The 22,139-nt window shown below is 38.7% G+C and overlaps 1 pseudogene; it reads right to left on the bottom strand.

Moving 5' to 3' along the window:
- Positions 1-1,745: 1,745 nt before the first annotated feature.
- LOC102760286 lies at positions 1,746-11,777 on the bottom strand (annotated as a pseudogene).
- Positions 11,778-22,139: the final 10,362 nt, after the last annotated feature.

Genomic DNA, 22,139 nt, shown 5'->3' with positions numbered 1-22,139 from the left:
GAATTTCCGGAGGATGAGGCCCAGAAATCAGGATTTTAAAAAGATCCCCAGGTGATTCTAATGTGCAGCCACGGTTGAGAACCACTGCCTTAGAGCCTTCTAGTTAACAAACATTTCCAATCGGCAGGAAGGGTATTTTGATTTTATGTTTTTTCAAGCTTCTCGGACCATGAAACTCATTAAGAGTCACACCTTACTGAACTATTGATCCATGGAAACTTCAGGAAACACTATCCTAGAGTTAATAGTTGTTGAGGAAAATTCCAAGTGTTAGAGGTGGGGTTTTTTTTTTTTTAAATGACTCAATAACATATATGAGCTGAACAATGTATTTGGAAAACTTCCTATGCAATTTTATCTCCTTTCTATAGGCCTGTAACATAGAGCTGTATTATGCAAATGAAAAGTTTATTAAGTTAGATCACGTATAAAACTTGTTACAGCAACTGGCTAGTGGGTAAATAAAGACCAAGTCTTGGCAACAGGATAACAGTGTTAGAATATGGGCTTTTAGGGAGTCAATAAGTAACTGTTTTTAGCTTCTTAATTTCAGAACTTATTTTGAAAGACAAGAGATTTAGGCAAAGTGATATCAAAATCTCAGCTTTATTTTCTGTCAAAGCTGGATTTGAGGGAATAACTCTGACTTGTGGCTCCAGTGGGCTTCCTACTACTGAACTTTGGATTTAGGGAAGCCTACCAATCATAGGACACACTTGAAAACTGCCGGCCTCCCCCACAGATCTTGTGCAGGGAGGTGGATCCCATAGAAAAATGGAGGGAGAATAATCCTGGGCTGCTGAGTTCCTTTGCCTAACCAGGGGTCCTCAAACTTTTTAAACAGGGGGCCAGTTCACTGTCCCTCAGACTGTCGGAGGGCTGGACTATAGTTTAAAAAAAACTATGAACAAATTCCTATGCACACAGCGACGGCAAAAACACCCGGCGGGCTGGATAAATGTTTACGGTGGGCCGCATGTGGCCCGCGGGGGCCGTAGTTTGAGGACCCCTGGCTTCAACCAATTAACTCCTTCCGCCTTCATGGAGAGCATTAAAGGGTGGAAATCAGAGACTAGGAGTATTTAGGAAAGTGCTTCTTCCTAGAAAACCTGATGAGATGAGAAGATGAGAGCCCCCCCCCCCCCCCACAGGATGCTTCATGTAGCAACAATCGGCCTTTTATCATGACAAATGTCATAAATATTTTTACTGATTTGGATTTTTATATGATTGTATACAATGTAATATATTAATTTTTACAGTGTTTTCCAAACAAGAATTACTTTGGGAACTTAAAAAATGCTGATTCCAGAACCACAACAGATGTATTGCATCAGAATTATCTGGGAAAAGGCCTGGGATTCTGCATTTTTAAAAATATTCTAGGCAATCTTCTTATTGTGAAGGCATAGAAAACACTGATCTATAGAAATTGCAAAAAACGTCAGCTTTAGTAAGGACACTTACATGACCAGGACCTCTCGGTGCTCAATATTTTTCAAGGTTTAATTTTGAGGTTTTAGCATTGCATACCTATAGTTTCAGGAGGTGCGGAGGCAAAATTCTCCCGATCTAATTCCGAAACAAGTACTGTTGTTTTAATAGAATTTTCTCAGTGGCAGAGTTTGTATAGAAATTCAGTTTTCTCTTCCTCAGATTTTTTATTCTTGATAACAAACTTGGCAGAGCACTACGCTTTTCAAGGAAGGTATCTGTGGTTTGATCCATTTCAAGGTGTTTTTTTTCAAGATGCCAACAGCACTTTATTTTTTCTTTTCAACCTCCTGTTCTGCAGTTTCCTTGACTCTTTTTGCCCAGATGCCAAAGAGCTGGGCATTGGTGCAGGCCATGCAATGACTGGCGAATGCCTTGAAGTTTTCCTCCTCCTCTGTGATGATGCTGGCTTTCTCCTTCTTATAGATGTTCCGTATGGACACGACTGGTCCGATCAGCTGGGTGGCCAGCCTGAGTTCTTCAGTAGTACTGTCTCCCTTCTTGGGGCTGAGGGCTTCCTGGGGAAGAGTATGAGTCGGAGCAGTACTCCTTCAGCCACTGCAGGTTGGCCTGCAGGGACTCGGTGGACTTTTTCCACTTCTTCAGATCCACTGAGATCCCAATGATCTGGGCCACCTTTTCGTGGAGGCCAAAACCTCTTGGTGTGGTACCTCATTGTGGGCCATCTCACTATGGGGTATCTCACTAAGGAGTATTTCACTATGGGCCAGAAGATGGGTCCAGACACAGGGCATTTTGGTTTTTATGAAAAGGGGATACATTCAATAAACACTGCTTAGATTAAAGTTATTCTTCTCTTTGACTATCAGGATTATTGAGAGTTGGCATGATGAAAATTAGATGATTTAACTATTAGCTGACAGGAATTTCAGCTATGACTAAAAATCCTAAATTATGATGTGTCATACATAGCTGAGAAAGATAAAAGAAATACATTACACAGAATGGAAATGGGCATTTCTCATTATTACACATCCTATAAAGTAATATATATTGTTATATATATATTATATATAATATATTATTATTTTATATATATTACATATATATATATAAAGTAATATATGCTATTACTTTACATGTACAGATTGGTTACAATGTAGTTAAAATTTGAATTGTTACTTTATTCAGAGCTAGAAAACATCTAAAAATAATGAGTTAAAGAAAGTTTTCTACCAACATTTGAAAACATACATTTTTCAGAGATAGTAAGATATTTTTAACATCTATAAAACATTTTTTTAAGTTCCATTAAGTAAAATGTTGTCAGGAGTTGAAGACAGTTGCCTTCATTTTTATTTTGTAATCTTTATGCATTGATTTTTAAAAGAGTAAGTTGTTTTTAACCTGCTAAAAATTCTGTCATGTTTTAGAAGCAGATTCTATGTTTCGACAATTCCTCTAGTTCCCAAAACAGCTCCGTGGGGGGGAAACCCCTTCTTCACTGTATTCACCGTGAGTTGGTTACATTATTCATTTCCTAAAGCAGAGCCAGAGCTGATCTTACATTAAACAGAGACTCTGCTGCATATGTGAGCAATCAATTGATTTTCTCTTCATGACACTGTATTGATAGGGTTAAGTATATTGATAGAAGACTGTGCTATTTAATACAAGTAGATTTTCAAGAAAATCACTATGCCAAGCACTCTCTGGAAGGACTTCATCTACATACAGCAGCAACTGTGACCTGCTTTAGAGATGACATCATTGGGTGTCGTGTGGCTCTTTACACGTTTCAGCCTCAAAAGGAGATAATCTGTGAAAGCCGCAAGAGCCTGATGCCTGCTGCGATAGTCTTCAACAGACAGGAGCCGGACTAGAGGGATGCATATCTGTTTACATGGTGTGTGCAGTGGCTTGTGGAATTGTGAACTTTATTTCATTTCTTATCAAAAAGTGCATGTTATGATAGGATGAAGCGAATTGGCTGCTTTGGACTAATGGGAGCTCTTTTTCTGCATTAAGACCAAGAACTTTTCTGGAATCCTCTGTTCTCTGAGTAGCCCTGTATTCTGTATGTGTTTTTTTTTAATTTGAAAAACACTGACAAAAATCAGCAAACTCCAGCTCCCAAGAGCTCTCTCTCTCTCTTTTGTCAATACCTGAAGATTTCTGCCCCAGAATCTTTGAGCTGCCTGAGCATCGAGGTTGATAACTGAAGGGCAAAACCTCTCCTTTGTAGTATGTGTTGCAGAAAATTTTCAGATACCTTTACTTGCTAACACAGGCGGCCAGCCCTCTCTGGATTTCTTTCAAAGCTGGTTCCAATAAACTCTTTCCTCTCAAATGGGCAAGAGTAACTGTTCAGCACCATGGAGAGGTCTGGACAGCATGCGAGGACGTGGGACTGTGACCACAGCAAGCAATCGGACAGTGTAAGTTTTATAAACACTTGTCACCTACTTTAGGTGAATAGTATTTTTACCGATAGAGAGAGGAAACTCCAAAGTTTAACCAAGCCAGGGTAAATTTAAGCTATAAAAAGTGATGGCCTTCATTAGATTTTAAATTCAGGATTAACCATTTAAAATATTATATTAGAAAGTGTTAGTACAGTGATTTGAAAAATTACTTTCTCATTGTATATGTTGGTATGTGGATGCTTGGCACTTTGAATTTTGAGTATCTGAGTTTTTGTTTTAATTCACCACAAAGTAATTGCCTTGCAATTGCTTTGGAAATAGCATTTTCACATACACATTAAATAGTTTGAAATGTAGAGGTTGTCGCCCTTGGTAAACACAAGGCTCTCTTTTAGAAAGTAGTTTCTGATTTTTGCTCATTGGGAAGGACAGTTTTAGACTTTCTAACTGCTGATCGTACTTTCAATTACCAAAGGAGAAAATGTCTAGGTATTCTATGTCGGGACACATAGAGAATATTTGATGACTTATGAAATTTTAAATTTACTGATATATGATATATAAACTACAGACTATAGTAAGTGGTAAGGATAGATTTTTTAATAAAATTATTAGATATGGGCCACTGCAGAAGGACTTGTAGGAATCATTGAAAATATGTAATTAGTTTCAAAAGAGTCCAATTTAATTATTCAAACAAGAAATATAAAAAATGGTTTATTCAAAAACCTTTTAACACTCTCTTTAAAACTGTCAAAAGTGTAATTTCATGATATCACCCAGATAATGAAGAAAGATACTTTGAATTGCTATCATGAATGCCCCCAGTAGATATTTTAATTAACTATTCAAATTTGTCTAAGAGAATATAGTGTCATAAAAAATAATTTGACAAATTATTATCTTTTCTCAGGCCTGTTGTGGGGTTTGGAACATTTATTTATGCTGAACTATTTATTTTAAAGTCTAATTAAGCTATCTTTTTATATTATTATAATATGTAATTTATTTCCTTCAATAGTTCCCCTCATATGTACAAACCAATAATAATATGTAATTTACTTAGCTAAACCCCTAATTCTTTATATAAAGTTATAATGAATTATTTCTATTATATAGGATTTCCAAGTGAATTTGCTGCTGCTTCTTAACTCTTCAATAATTTGGCATTTGTTTTTTGGGTTAATTTTGTCTGGAGTGTAAAATTTTGGAGGAAGTGACTTAATTTAAATTTGAGTTCTTGTTATACATTTTTGTCAGCTTTGCTTAATAGATCCACTGATGATTTCTTTAATTGATGTTAATATTTAAAAGAACTCTGTTTTTGAAAAGAGTGAAAGGTAGATTTATTATCCCAATTCTTTTTGTTTAATTTCCCCAAATTTTATAATTATGCTTTGATTTTTACATATGAATAAGTAGCGCTTTTCACATACTGTTGAGTGCACTTCTCTGATTTTAAAACTTTGATTGTTCTTTTATGATAAACTGTCTCCATTCCCTGCGGGTGGTGGACTTTGGACAAATCATTCTGGCTGATTAGACTGTAGCATTCTAATTTAGAGGATTTGCAGCTTATGTGATAAGATGCCTCTGCTTTATATTCTGAAATGAGGTAAATGCACTTGATTCAGAAATTTATTCTTAGCAATCTTTGTCTCTGTCACCGTCTCTCAAAGATGTGATTCACTTATGATACTATCAGAAGTGTAATGTTTTATATTTCTTGTTTTTCCACACATATTTTAGTGATGCATCTATAAAACCAATCTAAAATAACATTGTGTAGTTGAGATATGGTTGTCTATGTATTTATTTAACCAAAAATTGTTGCTGTATGACAGACCACAAACATGTTTTGGTTTGATGGCCTTTTAATCATTGTTGAAATCATCTGAACAATAGAAAAATATCCAGAACTATTTATGTGAGCAATTCACATTTATTTTCTTTCTTTTTCCCTCCTATAACAGTCTGGTGGTAGCAGATGTGCATGAGCAATGTTAAATTTAGTTGAGTGTCATTTTGTTTTTCTTGCCAAAGTAAAAATGTGCTCATGGATCTCTTTTGTGTGTGTGGTCTGTACACCCTTACAAAGGTTTTAGAACTTTTGGCTACAAGGGATTTAAGGGCATATTTAGTTAATGAAAACCACCCTATTTACAATGCTTTTCAGGGTTGCTGAACATAGAGGGAACTGATTGACAGGTGTGATTCTTACTATGGATTTCAACCTTTCTTGACACCAAGAGAGATACGCTTGTTTGGGGAATAGTTTTTACATCTGAGATACTCACAGACTCATTTCTGCTGCATTGGCCCCACCACAACTTCCTACCAGAAGCAGCTCTTCTAGCTACAGTTCCCACAGGATCAGTTTCAGGAGGGTAGAGACCAAAGGTGGAATGTGTTGTAGGAAGGTCCCAAAGAGTAGATTCTCAGAGGGAAATGGGGATTCTTTGGATTATTTCAGTGAAGCAGGACCCCCATTGGTTCCAATGGATTCTAAGCTTGTTTTAGTGAGTTTCTAGCAGTATAAGCATTATGGGCAGGGTTCAGTTGACATCAGGTGCGCAAGGGCAGTTCTCCAACTTCATAAAGAATCATCTTGGGTTGATGCTTCTGCACAGAGATTTCCATCAAGTGATTGCTGTCCTCTGTCGTCATGTTTTACTGTTAGTGTCCCTTCCTTCTCTGAATTGTACTCCCAAGGGACACTCCTACTTTACAGTGCATGTGGGTCCTAAATGGATATGACCTAACTGATTGGAGAATTATATTAAATATTACTAGAAACTGTGGCATAAGCTGAACTGTTTCAGACAACTGAAAAGAGCTTGAAGACTTTCCAAGGAAGACTTCCAAATAGTTGGGATATCTTCCAGAAAGATATAAATCTGCATATCATGGTTTTCTCCATTTAACTAGTCTTTCAAATGCCAGTTCCTCTAAATGAACCTGACTCCCTCCCATAAGTAAACTCAAGCTGGAGCACATGAAATACAAGCACACATCTAGTTGGGCAGTTAGGAGAAGAATTCAGGCCATTTCCATTTTACCTAATTGATCTTGTGCTAATTCTTATGTGGATCATTGACACCATCTCATCTGCTCTTCTGCACATGACACACTGTATTACACAGCATGACTCCATTAATAAGACCCCTCTTGATGGAAAAACCCATTTTAAATTTAACATTATGCAGTGATCTCACCACTATGGTCAAAAAGAGACATCTCTCCACCTGGGGTTTCATTTTGGGTGAATTGGAATTGACGGGCAGATCTGTACTGGGAAGATAATGGTGTTGGCATAGAAAACATGTCCTTTGACTATCCATGATTTATAAATAAGTATCTTTATATTTTAAGAAGTGGTCAAATTTAGACTTAGCCTAAATTTGAGGATAGTTAGAAAAGAAGATCAAGCTTCAATACCTTAGAGCAGGGGTGGGAATGTCCATCCTGAGGGCTGTATAAGGCCTATGAAATCATTTGGTCTGGCCCTGCCAAGCATTGGGGTGAGTTAATTAAATGTTTGACCAAATATAGCAGGCACATTTCTAAGATGATAATTTTGTATGGTTCGCGAATGATGTTATAAATATCCAAATGGCCCTGGGCAGAAAAAAGGTTTCCAACCCCTGCCTTAGAACAAGTCATACACACTTGCCCATGTATATTTAGCCTGTCTTGGGACTGTACAAATATAAGGATAGCATTATATATGGGCTTTATGACTCTGAAGGGCTTTTGTTTTGTTTTTAATCTCTGTGGAGAAAATAAAGAATGATGGGTGGAAAAATAATAATACATTTTTGGCTGGTTATGTAGCCTTCCTGAAATTGTGTTAACTAATGAATCAGAGTTAGCCTGGAGGTGCGTATCTAGTGATGTGTAATAGGTGTCTGTCATAAATATTGGGTTTTTTTTATCAATGAACTTAAATATAATCTTTTTCCTACCTCTCATTTAATAGTTGGGGAACTTTCATTCAGGAGAGGAGAAAAAACTTCCTAAGGTTAGATAGCTGGTCAGCTGCAAAGGTAGAGCTAAAAAACAGATTTTTTCTGACTCCTGGGCAAGAGAATTTCTACTGGGATGTGGGGTCACCAAGGAACCCCAATGCTGAGCAATCAGTTGAAGTTTTATGGAGAAATTTTCTTAATTTAAAATAAAAAACAACTGTTTAAACTTTGGAGCTGTTGTTCAATGGTATAGGCTTTTTCGTAAAGCAATGAGCTTCTCATTACCAGAAATATGCATTTACAGACTGAATGGTCCGTGTTGGAGATCCTGCAGAAAGGGATTCTATATTGATGAAGGGTGTGTGTATGTCTACTGGTTGGAATTGATGATCTCTGGGATCTCTTTCAACTTGAACATGGGTGGAGACATTAGTAAATGTTGTCTCATTAAAAGCAGAAAACAAGAATAATTTCTTTATTCAGCAAACATTTATTAGATACATACTTAAGCCACTGGTGTTTCGATGAACTGATATGACTATCCAAATCTGACTAAACCCTCCAAGAAACCACCCATTTGAGGACTAAGAAAGGGGGGAGATTGGGGGGAAAAACACACCCAGGAGGGAGAGTAAGACACATCTCTTGGACCTATTTGAGAAAGGAAATCCAGGTTCGGGGGGCAGGGGGCAGGGGGGGGGGAAGCAAAATCAGGGTTATAATCTAGCATGGAGATATGTCAATGCATAAAACAGAAACAAAAAATTTTAGAATTTACTGATAACTAATAAATTATGTGATTCTATTCAGGAATGTCAAATCTCTAATGAGCTTTTTTGCTTGCATCCTTTTCACCTGTGTAGCTGTAGCTGCATGATCTACCCTAGAGAGTCTATCTGTCCTTTTCCTAATCAGGAAAAATTCTGAAGCTGTAGACCATCAATTCAAGAGCTCAACATCAAGTCAACCTTACTTCTGGCCCTGTCTGAATTTGAATATTTCCTTGATTAACTAGATTTTTTACTATACATGGTATATTTTGGCTATGCTGTAGCAAATAGATCCCCCAAAGTATAATAGCTCAAACACAACAGGAGTTTATTTCCTGATTAGGTATCAGTGCTGAACCCATGAGCAGGTCAATGTATGGACCCTCCTTCATACAGTCATTCAGAGAACCCAGGATGGTGTAGGCTCGGTTACCTTTAATATATGGCTTTCACCCTAAAGCAAACCAGAAAGGGAAAAAGAAATGGAGCAGTGTACATGGAAGATTTTAATGGGCTAGGTCAGACAGACAGACACACACGTCACTCAGTTCACACTTTTTTTTTACTGAACTCAGTTACATGCCACACCTAACTGCAAGGGTGACTGGGAAATAGAGTCCTACTTTATCTACTGGATACATAAAAATAAGACAAAGCATGCATTTTAGATCGCTTACCATAGTTATTTCTGCCCTATCTGGACTTCTGTTCTACCTGGGAGGAATTCTTCCTTCAAACTTGTAGTTCGTGCTGCTACAAACGTAACACGCACTACTAGCTCTGCTCAATGTTCACTCCTCTACAACCTTGGCCATGCTTGTTTCAATCTTCCAGGTTGCAGACTACAGAACCTGGCCCTAGTTCATTCCAGCTAAAAATGAATTTGTTAAAAATATATCAGCTACCTACCTGAATTCACAAGGAGGCTGGAGAATCAGGCTCAGAAAACAAGGAGGCACTAAAGGAAACTGGTTGGCCGGAACCTCAGGCAAAGGCATACCGCAGGGACAGCCTGGTTGGAGTGCTGCTGACCTTATGAGACAGTGCCTGCCTTGCCATGAGGAGTTCTAAAATGTGCCTTGCTTCCCTGAGACACTTTCTTTCAGACTCAGAGCCCTAAACCAGGGCTATCCCAGTGACTGGCTTAGATCATGTGTTCAAGCCAGATTGCCAGGATTCACAGAAAAGATGTTATTTTCATAGTGGGGGGTCGAGTCCTATCCCTTGCAGTAACTCCCATAACAGTGGAATATGTAATTATGGGAAGGGGGCTTAGATGTACTTAAAAAAGAAAAAAGAAAGAAGAAACAGATCCACTGTGCCTGCTGTTGTAAGATGCCCCTTATGCCACATTAACTCTACCAACGGTGCATGCCAACATGTCAATTCTCACTGATTCTAGTTGGCCACACGCCTAGTCTATGCCTTGTTGTCCCTCCTGGGATATGTTTTTATCACTTTCACCAGTTTATTACCTCTCACATACCCCACTCCTCACCCAGCATCCTCTGTGAGACTTATATCCTGGCCCTTTCTAATGCTCACTGAGCTTTTCAGATCCTTTCCTATAACACTGGGCATTGTTTTGAGAACAAAATCCAGACCTTGGACCTTATGTGATAAGGTATACATGGTCATTGCACAGACATTTGACCCTTTTCATCTGTAAAATGTGTAAGTCAGCTGGCTCAATTCCTACTAGTCTCAAAGGGATGCCAAGAAGCTTAACAAGATGGTGCTTCGAGATATTTGGAACACAGGGTGGCATTATCACATTATTGTTTTAGCAACTGTTCACTTGAAGGGAGAAAATAAAGAGTGGGAATTTAATGCCAGAGAGGTTTTTGGCTCTTTTCCAATTCAACATTAGCTTTGAGGGCTTTTGGAAATTTGCCTGAAATTTTTCAGTACCAAGCAGCTAAAAGCTGTGTTTTTCTGGGCTTGTGATAGGATGGCTTTAAGCATTTGAGAGAGATGAGCTGTGCCAGACCCATTTTCCAGCGTCCCACCAACAGACAAAAAAGCCATGCACACGCTGTATATGGCTGCCTATACCCGCATTCCGCACTTGGAGCAGCACCTCTGACGAGTGCCAGCAGGAAAGGGATGGGAGAGGAATGATCCATGTACACATGTGTGGTGGGAGCTCTCTGTCTGACATGTGGGCCGTGTGGCTGGGCAGCTTCTATCTGAGAGTCTAGAACGTACCCTATTGAAGGTCACAGAACCTTCCATAGACTGTTCAAAATCTCCCACATCAGTTCTCTTTGAAAGAGATCTATTCATTCTGCACATGTCACATTTGCCAACTGAACCAAAAATGGGCTAATTAGAAACAGGGAGAAGTATATACTCTTGGAACTTCATTTTAATGTTTTTGGAAGGAAGAGAGAGGCAGGAAAACTTGTTGGGATCCAGGGAAGCATTTATTCATGTGAAGTTTAACCAGTTAATTGCCACGCATCCAAAACGGAAACCATCCCCACACGCCACGATATTTTGAATTTAATTTAAAAAGTAAATTTGCAATGAATATTATGAAAATAAATAAATTACTCACAATTCAGGTGTTCTTGAATATTTTCAGTTGAAATTATATATTTCAAAAATAGTAATATGCCCTTCATATATTTGAGAAAAAGGTGCTAGTAGGGGTTTTTAAGTGTAGGGAGTGAAAAAGTGCAGCATTGAATCTGCTTCCTCTTAGTAAAGACACTTTGCATCTTTGCAAAGACCAGAAAACCTGAGCTTCGTCGGTGGAAGAAGGGAGCTACTTGCACTTTAAAACTAAGTATAGTGACCACTAGTTTCTCTAAAATTGTTTAGGAAACGAGGCTTTTAGATAAATGAAATCTACAATAATGGCAGGACACTTTTTAAAAAATCAACATATTTTGGAAGATAATGTTCTAAATTACATTATAAAAGACTGTCTCATTTTATAGAAATGCTTATTTCTTTCTAATTATAATGTGTATCTATGCTTATTTTGGTCTATAGACGCTTATGGCAGGCAAATGGTTAAGCTATGTGATCATAATTACATGAGAGGGTTCTAAATAGTTTCTTTCTTTGGATCAGAATCATTTTCAAAAACGTAGTTACATTGGTCCCTTCTTCCATTTCAGCCATGTCTATAAGAACGTACCTTCATACATCATTAACCACAAATTAAATTTATGGCCTTGCATCTTTACAAATGTAAGTGGGTACTAAAACGAGGCTTTTAGATAAATGAAATCTACAATAATGGCAGGACACTTTTTTAAAAATCAACATATTTTGGAAGATAATGTTCTAAATTACATTATAAAAGACTGTCTCATTTTATAGCAATGCTTATTTCTTTCTAATTATAATGTGTATCTATGCTTATTTTAGAAAATATGGACAACATTTTAAAAGTATTTCTTACCCTTAATCTAATAGACAGAGACCACCATTATTAATATGCGATTCCGGCCCACCGCTCCTCCCCATGACTGGCCCCACCCCTGAATGGGGTGGGTGGGGGTGCCAATTGGGGGTGGGCTGATGGGGGATGCAGCTGAGGGGGAGGAAGGGGGCATTTGCTCAACAGGCCCCGCTCTTTTTTTAATTTTTTATTGATTTTAGAGAGGAAGGGAGAGGGAGAAATAGATAGAAACATCAATAATGAGAGAGAATCACTGATCGGCTGCCTCCTGCATGCCCTCTACTGGGGATCAAGCCCGCAACTTGGGCATGTACCCTTGATTGGAATCAAACCCAGGACCCTTCAGTCTGCAGGCCGGACGCTCTATCCACTGAGCCAAATCGGCCAGGGCAACAGGCCCTGTTCTTGATCGGGGTGGGAGAGTCTGATCAGGGGCAGGCCAGCAGTGGGGAGGGGCCGCAAGGTGGGCCACCAGCCCTACCCCCTGATTGGCTGGTTCGCTGGCCACAGTGCGCTTCATAGTCACCGATTGCTAGGTTGTTATGGCTGTTACTGTGATTTAACATTTTCCCGTATTTTGTGGCCATTTCAATTTATTTTGTGAATTGTCTGGCTAGTTATTTGCCTATTGTTTTATTGTGGTTTCATTGTTTTTCTCAACTATTTGTATAAACACCTTAAAAGTTTTGTATATTAATCTGGTGCCTTCATATTTGTGGGAAACAGTCTCTCAATAGAAGCAATCATCTTATTTTATTCCAACTAGCTAACCCATTACCTGAGCACCATTTGCCAATGAATCCTTTGTTCTCCACTGGTTTGTGACATGATCTTTACCATATGTTAAAAATCTATTAGAATTTCTTTCTGAACTGCTTCCCTGTTATATCTTTCAATTCTAGTGCCCTTATCAGACTGCCTGAAATATTACATTTTTATTATAGACTTTAGTATCTGGTAGAAAAGTTCTCCACTTTATTTCTTTTCATGTCTTGGTTAATCATGCTCATTCCAGATAAAATTGTGTAGTTAAATTCCAAAAGAAACCTTCAACGACTTTAATTAGAATTCTATTAAATCTATGAACTCATATGATAAGAATTGATATCTTTACAAATTTGTTTTTCTATCTAGGATTATAGCATACTCAGATATGGTTATAAATACAGATAGAGATACCAGGATTTGGAATTTCATTATGTACATTTTCTACTTTTCTTATTATGATTATGCATATTAAAAATTAGTTACCTTTTCAGTTCCTTCCTTGTTTGCCATTTGCTGTGGCCTTTTTAACGGAAAGAATGACCTCAGGTCCATTGCCCAGCCATGCTCCCCATGTGGAACTGGCCACCAAATCAGAAAGCATCTCCAAAAGGCTGATCAGACCATGCAAAAGTGTTGTGAGGCCTTTAGGAACTTATCTGGGCAACCAAATATGCTCTATGTATTCACCTTGATGAATGCCAATATTTATATAGAGGCAAGAAGATGGTATGGAAGTGAGAAGGTGTTATTCAAGTCACAATTTTGTTTCTTGCTCTGGCCTTCGTGTATTTCAATCTGCGGTTTGAAACTGCACTGCAATTCTGATAGGTCATTGTTGACAAAGCCAAGTAGCAGTCTGTCTGCAAGAGTTATAAGTAAGCCAAAGAGCAGGTAGTTAATTCAAAGAGACCTGAGAAAAATAGGTGTCTTTTCTGCCTCCATAGTTCCTTTCCTCTGTTTGTTTTCTGGATATCAAATTAGCTGCTGAGCTTTCTTGAAAGCCTATTACTCTTTAGATGTCATTCAGACAATTTGCCTGAACAGTGATTGGATGAAAAATAGTTCTTTGCCAGGAGCCGGTCCATCCTTGCTGTTTCAAGGGACCTGGCATATATGGCATACTGTTCTTAATATGTTTGCTCACCTTCTTGGCACTGTGTTTTAACCAAGGTCACCTCTCCGAGAAAGGTTGTTTCCCCAGGTAGGGATTTTCCCCTGAAGTTAGGGAGGGAATAAAACCTCTTAACTAAGTGCCAGGCGGGTAATTAATCACTTTAACTATGACCAATCATGCTTAAGCTACATAATCTTTACTCCCTGGAATGGAGATAAGAAACGCCCTAACCTTTGGAATAGAGATTGATAGGATTGGAATCAACTGGTATAAATACAGATGTAACAAGACAACAGGACACAGAACTTAGATGAAGATCCTAGGGACAGAACTTAGAAGACAGAACCTAGAGACAGAAGAACTTCGCTGGAGAGAACATGGCAAAAGATCCTGGACAGAACCTGGCTACAGAGCTTGGTTGGAGAACCTAGACAGAACCTGGCTGAAGAACCCGGCTATAGAACCTGGCGACCGAACCTGGCTGGAGAACCTAGGGAGAGAACATGACTACAGAACCTGGCTGGAGAACCTGGAGAACCTGGCTGGAGAACCTAGCAAGAGAACATGGCCACAGAACTTGGCTGGAGATTGTGGCTAGAGATCCTGGCAAGGCTGCTGATCAACTGAACGACGTCTCCGAGTCATTCCTTCTTCGCTGACTCTGTCCACACCTTTGGGGACCCCTGGACCTGCTGGGGTTGGACCCCAGCAGTTCTTTCTCTTTCTTTTTTTAAAGGGGGGGAGATGAGAGGGAAATAAATTCTTCTTTCAGATAATTATTTTCTTTAGAAGGAAATTAAAGCAACACAGGAGATTTCCAAGAATCAGGAGCACAGTGATTCTGAGTTAGACACATGTGTAGAATCAGGCTCAAAAACTACTTGGCAAGATGATCTTGGGTCCACTCTGACTCCAAAGACAGTGCTCTGAAGGTGCCATGTCTCTGGATCTGTATGATCATCCATCTGCAGCAGATAAGCTGGTGCTGGGCAATGTGGACAAGTTATTTAACCACTCTAGGACTCCGTTTCCACATTTATGCAATGAGGAGGCTGGATTAGCTGCTCATTTGGATCTCTGGGAAGTGCAACTTTAAATGGCTCCAGGTACTAGGGCAAGTAGCATGCTTCCAAAACCTGCAAACATTTGTTTTGGCAGTATATGATAAATGTGGATTGTCTTTATCTCACTACTAGCATCATGTCTATTTGGTTCCATCTCTGCATTAACAGTAAATGACAGGCACTGATATCGTCAATTTGATTTGGGGATTTCAATGAGCTCTCACAAGCTGGACCTGCTAACGAGATACTTTAAGATATCCCCCTTTGTGTAGTGAAACAATTTTGGAAATTGTAACTTGAGAATATATAGGTCTTTATTTATAGCCTACCTTTTGGCTGAGATTTGAGATGACATTTTTCTTTCAGTAAAACTCTCAAGTGATACACCATGATTTATAATTTTATTTGGTTGTTGTCTGCATATGCTGCAGAAAGTTGAAAATTATTCAAATCCTGCCAAAATCTATTTACAGTTATTTTTCTGCTACTGAGATTTCCACCTTCAAAACATAGTAAAGTCTTCATACAGAATCAAGATTGTACTTTTCAGAGAAAAAGAAAGAGAGTTAATGAGAGAGACTGGGTTTTGTCTTTACCCAGAGAAGCCTGAAGTACATTTTAGAGTCTTAAATTTTAATCAAAGATTTAGGATGGCAATAAATCTCTATTTTAGCAAATTTTAAAAAATTGATTTGAGAGAGAGAGAAAAACATCGATTTGTTGTTCCACCCATCCATCCATTCATTGGTTGCTTATATATGCCCCAATTGGGGATCAAACCCGAAACATCGCTGTATTGAGATGATGCCTTAAACAACTGCGCTACCCAGTAAGGGCCTCTATTTAGCAACTTTAACTGCCCAATCTCTATAGGTATTTCATATATAGGTACTTCTGGTCCATAAGAATTAGGAATACTTTTACTAAGCTTCTTAGAATGGATCAGAACCAGACAATTCCCAGAAGGAGAAAGTAATTTTCTCTTCTTTATCCTACCTTTAGGCCTTACAAAGTCACACTTATGCTACGGAGTCACCCACTCGACACACAGAAGAGCAATCACTGAACACCAAGTTTTATAGTGGAGAAGTTAAAGCGGTTTCTTGGCAGGCACCAAGCCAGGAGAATAGCCGCTAATGCTCAAATGCAGACTCCCCTATGGTTTTTAATCAAGGGTTTATAAAGGCAAAGATGCAGGTTAAAGGGGTAAGGGTCACAGACAAAGCTGATTGGTTAGTTCTTGTGCAAACTTCAGCAGTTCTCCTTAGTCTGGTTAATTCAGTTCCTGACGTCATCTTGTCTGGTGTCTTCATCACTGTGGTCAGGTGATATAGCCAGGTGTAAGAATCAAGATGCTGCAAAACATCTCATGATTGTACTTCAGTGACATTATCTTTGAAGCAAAAAGCAGAAACTAAACATCTTGTGATCATTATTATTGAAGCTGCCATTGCTTTGTGCTGAACTAGCTATATTTTTCTATTACCTCAAGCAAAGTATACTTCTAAACATTTCTTCTGGAACTTGCTTTTTTTTTAAAATATATTTTATTGATTTTTTACAGAGAGGAAAGGAGAGAGATAGAGAGTCAGAAACATCGATGAGAGAGAAACATCGATCAGCCGCCTCCTGCACATCTCCTACTGGGGATGTGCCCGCAACCCAGGTACATGCCCTTGACTGGAATCGAACCTGGGACCTTTCAGTCCGCAAGCCGACGCTCTATCCACTGAGCCAAACCGGTTTCGGCTGGAACTTGCTTTATAGGCAGGCCTCTAAGACATGACTAACATATTTTCTTAGTCTTTGACAATAAGCTACATGACAACCAAAGCAATGGAAACAAATTTTTTAAAGCCTATACCTATGTCTTGAGACTCTATGATCTAATACCCAAACATGTTTACTGTTAACTGCCCCGAGAGAGCTAGTGGGGAGCCATCTTGTCAAGTGATGCCCCCATGGCCCCTCCCCGCCCTTGTACCTTCCTCTTACTCAAATGACTCATCTCTCCCTTTGCCGGGTCACTTCTGTACTTTGTTTCTACTTCTCTTAATGCCCTTATCACACTACTGAAAACCCAACAACTCACCCTCTCTTTGAAGTTGGTCATGCTCTCCTGAGACATGTTCTCTCTCTCTGAAATGTCCATCACATGTCTTCATAACCTGTCATATCCCATCTTAAAGGTAGTAATAGTGGCCATGTATATAGCACTTGCTATATGTCAGGCCCTAGTCTAAGCACTTTATGTAAATTAACCCACTTAAGCCTCACATCAGTCTTTGGAAATAGGTGCTAATCATTTCACAGGTGGGGAAATTCAACATACAAAAACTAAGTGACTTATAGAGCAACACCACTACTAAGTAGTTCCAACATGCTCTGAACCATTATTCTATGTAGCCTCTCTATATACTTTATATTTTTGTAGTTATTTGTGTGCTTGTCTTATGACTTTTTCTTCTTCCATGTTTTTTCTCTCTGTGTCTTCTAGCACATGGGAGGCACTTTCTAAACACATGAAAAAATGGAATTATATGAAGATGACTTTTTGTATGTGGTCCTTGAATTCCAAATTTTGAAAACCCCTAGGAAAAAATACTTCCAATATATCTGAGATAGTAGTTCCAGTGGTGATAACAGGCAAAGCATAAATCCCTTTTGGCAGTTAGCATTTCCTCATGATTTTTCTTCTGCTGCATACCTTTCCAAGCAGTCTTCATTTGTTTTCCATCTTCTTCAGATATGTTCACACTGAAATTTTAAACGATTGGAAGAAAAAGATCGCTTGCAAATGCCAACTGGGAAGAGTGTTTATTTTAAACAATGCTGTTCCAGGCACCAGCTGCTATTGCTATGCTGGCATATTGGTAGTGAGGAGAACTAAGCATGTGATGTCAAGATAACAAGTTGCCTTAATTCCAGGTTCTATTGGCTAGAGTTTTCCCAGGACAAGGAATCCTCAGGCCCAAGTAAGTAGGAAAGTACTTGGTTTCAACTTGCAAAAATAACTCAAACTACAGAGCTAATTAATTATACCCCAGTTGTTTTCTAAGGGTAGAAGGACATCTGACAGCTAATACAGATATAAATTTGTACAAGCATTTTAAAAAGGCTATCTACCCTGAAAAGATGTTATAAAACCATTGCAGAAGCCCAATATGTGTTGCAAAATCAGAAAAGGCAAAGCTGCCTTTAATATAAGGATATCTTATCAGTCCACAAAAGAATTTTTAAAATACACCAGTTGCTATACCCACACAAGAAAAGAGACCTCTCTGTTTTAGAAATTGTCCCACAATGAATGCAGGTATTCCTGTTTATTTGGGGAATATGTGTGTATGTATCATGATTTTGCCTATATTTTACATACAAACTCATTTAATGAGAATTTCTTAAGCACATACTGCATGTAAAACAATGTCTTAGACTGGGTGACAAACATCCCAATTTGCTTGGGACTTTCCCAATTTTAGCACCAAAAATATCCTGTCTTGGGAAACCCATAAGTCCTGGGAAAATAGAGACATTTGGTTACCATTCAAGGGGAAAACAGAAATAAGACTAAAACAGTGCCCAAAAACTTTCACTGTGGATAGGAAGACAAGTTGAACACCCAAATAATCAAAGAAGAAGAATAATAAAAGCTTGCGTTTATTGAGTGCTCGGGAGGTAAATTCTATTGTTATAGTCATTTGAAAGATGAGTAAACTGAGACAAAGCAAGAGTAAATAACTTAGTGAGCGGAGGAGCCAGAACATAAGCTCAGGAGGTCAGGCTTTAGAGCACACACTCTGATAAATGCTGTATGGGAATGTTCTTAAAGGGAGATTCGTCGAGGCAGCAGCATTAGGGAGAGTATCACAGAGGAGCGGGATGACTACACCTTGGCTCTAATAAGTGAGCAGGATTAAGGGAGTTAGGAAAGTGTCACAAAAAAACAAACAAAACAAACCAACTCTTTCCACCCAGAAATCACATAAGCAATGATCTAGAGCAGTGGTTCTCAACCTGTGGGTCGCGACCCCTTTGGCCAGTGGTCGGCAAACTGCGGCTCAGCAAACCACGGCTCGCAAGTCACGAGGGCCACAAAATTTCAATCCCACTGTATGTGCGCGCCCGCACGTGGTATTTTGTGGAAGAGCCACACTCAAGGGGCCAAAGAGCCACATGTGGCTCACGAGCCGTGGTTTGATCACAGCTTGGCGGTCGAATGACCCTTTCACAAGGGTCACCTAAGATCATCCTGCATATCAGATATTTACACTACGATTCATAACAGTAGCAAAATTACAGTTATGAAGTAGCAACAAAAATAATTTTATGGTTGGGTCACAACATGAGGAATTGTATTTAAAGGGCCAGAAGGTTGAGAACCACTGACTGGTAGAGGGAAGAACAGGATGAACTTTTTCTCTCCAAACTGGAAGGGGTTCGCCGGGGGAAGAGGACAGAGTCCTTTGTGGGATATTGCAGACAATTGAGTGCAAAGACAGAGAGAGATGACAAATGGTAGCTTTCCCTGGAGAGATTTAGCCTCTCAGGTCAAAGACAAGGTCACCTACTGGGTGAGGAGATGGGATTGAGGCTGGAAAAAAGGAATGACGTTTGCAAGCTCCTTTCTTGAGCTGTTTTAGGAAATTCACAGGTGTCCAGCAAGAGGATTTTTGAGCAGTAGGAAGGAGTTGAAATTGGATAATATGTCTTAATTTTAAAATAACCATCTATAATAATAGAAGTATAATATGCTAATTAGACTTGATGTCATTCTGGACAAAGCCGGGTCTGCAAGGGAAGCCTGGGTCCTGGGTGCTAGAGGGAAGCCAGTGCCGGTAGCTGGGGGAAGGAAGGCCTACTCTTGCACAAATTTCATGCAATCAGGCCTCTAGTATTATTAAAAAATATATAAAATAGAAGAAAAGAGAAACCCTCCATAAAATCCACTATAATTTTCGGTCTTCATCTTATGTTTGTTTCTTACATCCTGAGACTCATGATGTAGCTATGTATCAGAATCCTGCATTTTATTTTTACTTAATTTATTACTGTAAGTATTTTCTATGTTATTGTACAGTCTCTATAACCATTATTTTAACAACCAGATGATATTCTGCCATGGTTATATTTCACAGTTCCCTTGTATTTTGTTGACATTCAAGTTTCCAATGTTTTCCTTTCATAAATGAAGCTGGAATGACATCTTCAAGCTTTTATTTTTCCCACGGTCTAATGAGTTCGCATGAGTTTTTCATATTGTTTTTCTTTAGCTGTCATGTAGCCATGAAGCAACAAGATTCACTTTTCACACAAACGTACACATGCTAAAATATCCAAGTGCATGTTGTCTCCTATAATGGAATGAAAAGTATTTCCTTGGGGAAGTATTTACTTGTTTCATTGTCATTTCCAATTATTTAAACATTTTTGGATTTATTTCCTTTTTTGACATTCACAGCTTGAGTCACAAAAAAATTAGTGTTGTATCTTGTCCTCAATCATTCTTCAGCCATGTCATGCCCTACTTTAGAGCACTTGGCTCTGAATAACTTTGGGGGTGACCAAAAACCGTGTTACTACCCAGAATATTCACCCCAAATCTTCACCTTTTCTGACAACAGCCCATACCCCTTTGTCTTTTTCCTCCCCTTATTCCTACATGGGTTTTGGTTTTTAGTTCATGGAGATCTCTGGTTCCCTGACACATCCTGTTACTTCAAAGCTTTAAACCACCTCGTGACTTCAGCATTTCTCTCTCATACCCATCACTTCATCCTCTCTTGCAGTACCTCCTCTCCTGCATCATTTTTCTATGGCCACTACCCTACTGATTCTGATTTCTGGATCAGTCCAACTGAGTGCCTTCTTCCTCATCTGGCCCCTCAGCCTTACTGGGGTCAGATAGCAAAGGGACACCTTACAGGTGTGAGCTCTCATAAAGCTATGTCCTCAGGACTGCTAACTCAGTAATTCTTCTCTTCTAAGGTCCTCCCCAGTTCCTCCCTCCTGTAGCTCCTGGCTCTTGAGCAAAAACATTTTGTTTAACATTACAGAGAAAACAGAGGCTGTCAGTGTGAACTTCTTGCCTTTCCCACCCAACACCTGCAAATTTGTCTTTATTTAAATCCTACCTTAATTCCTTCTTTCCTTTCTCAGAGGAAATATTGTCCCTCTTCTTGTCCTAAGCAAACCCTTTCATCGTCAACTGATATCATCCATTGCACACCTCTCTCAGGTCATGTTCCATCAATAATAACTTCTCTTTCATTTCCACTGGCTCTGTCTTTCAACATGGGAATGCACTTATGATTTTTCTATCTTAAGGGTGAAATGAAACTATATTTATATTAAGTGCCTACTATATGTTGGTCATTTCAGAACATGTTGTCTTTTTTATTCTTCTTAACAATTTTATGAGTTAGATGTTACCCCCATTTTTTAAGATAACAAAACCAAGACTCAGAGAGATTAACTAATTAGTATTTTAAATTATATTGGCTTGGTCTAATGGCAAAACCATAAATGCTACTTCCATTTAACCCACTCTGGGTTCTCTTCTCTTTCCTCCATAACCGTATCTGTTAATCAGGCAATAAATTGCTCACTTAACTCGTATTTCAACATGGTTTAAAGTGATTTGTCTGTGTGGGCATTACTTAAAATGCATCAAATACACTGACTATGCAGTCAGTAGCTTCTTAACTATCTTAGAGCACATTTAAGTCAGCTATACGAAAGAAACCGCAATGACCCCTTGTTTCTTTAACTGTTAATCACCGTCTGCAGCAACCTTTTTTCAAATGAAAGATACTACATATATGACTAATAGTAATATACTAGTAAATATTTAACATCTCTGAGAAAAAATCTTGATTCGTAGTGTTTTCCAATTTCTATGGCATAAATACTCCTACCACGAGAAATGTATAGTAATGGCTGCATTTAACAATTATAATTCCTGAAAATTTAGCAATCACAAGCCTGTCTGAGCTGGCACCAGCACACCATTGAATTATCTAACATTTACTGAGTGCTGAATAAGCTGAGCACCATTCTAAGTGCTCCGAGGTGTTATATCAGTTATTCCTATAACACATTATGTCCATTTACATGAGCAGAAACTGAAAGATTAAGTAAATTGCCCAAGGACATGCTGTAA

This window comes from Myotis davidii, unplaced genomic scaffold, assembly GCF_000327345.1.
Source record: "Myotis davidii unplaced genomic scaffold, ASM32734v1 scaffold570, whole genome shotgun sequence".
NCBI classification, from domain to species: Eukaryota; Metazoa; Chordata; class Mammalia; order Chiroptera; family Vespertilionidae; genus Myotis; species Myotis davidii.
Note: the sequence above shows the minus strand (reverse complement) of the source record. Positions and strands in the feature narration are given on the sequence as shown.